Source organism: Octopus bimaculoides, unplaced genomic scaffold (genome assembly GCF_001194135.2).
Source record: "Octopus bimaculoides isolate UCB-OBI-ISO-001 unplaced genomic scaffold, ASM119413v2 Scaffold_107751, whole genome shotgun sequence".
Taxonomy (NCBI): Eukaryota; Metazoa; Mollusca; class Cephalopoda; order Octopoda; family Octopodidae; genus Octopus; species Octopus bimaculoides.
The window spans coordinates 1-706 of record NW_026350597.1 but is presented as its reverse complement, the minus strand read 5'-3'; positions in this window follow the sequence as shown (position 1 = coordinate 706).

The window sequence follows — 706 nt, the reverse complement described above, 5'->3', positions numbered from 1 at the left end:
CCCCAGGACTTATTCTTTAGAAGCCTAGTACTTATTCTATCAGGCTCTTTTGCCGAACCGCTAAGTTACGGGGACGTAAACACACTAGCATCGGTTGTCAAGCGATGTTGGGGTGGGGTGGGGACAAACACAGACACATAACCACACACACACACACATACATATATACGACGGGCTTCTTTCAGTTTCCGTCTACCAAATCCACTCACAAGGCTTTGGTCGGCCCGAGGCTATAATAGAAGACACTTGCCCAAGATGCCACGCAGTGGGACTGAACCCGGGACCATGTGGTTGGTAAGCAAGCTACTTACCACACAGCCACTCCTGCGCCTATATAAATACATATAAGCAGGAGTTACTTAAGTTTCCATTAATTCGTCACTACAATATATATGCATATATGGCGGCGAGTTTGCAGAAGCGTTAGCTAGCACGCTGGGCGAAATGCTTAGCGGTATTTCGTCTGCTGTTACGTTCTGAGTTCAAATTCCACCGCGGTCGACTTTGCCATTCATCCTTTCGGGGGTCCATAAATTAAGTACCAGCTGTGTACTGGTGTGGATCTAATCGACTGGCACCTTCCTCCAAAATTTCGGACCTTGTGCCTAAAGTAGAAGAGAATATACATCACACACACACACACATATATATACATGCATGTATGTGTGTATTTATTTGTGTGTGTATGTGTGTGTGTGTGTGTGTG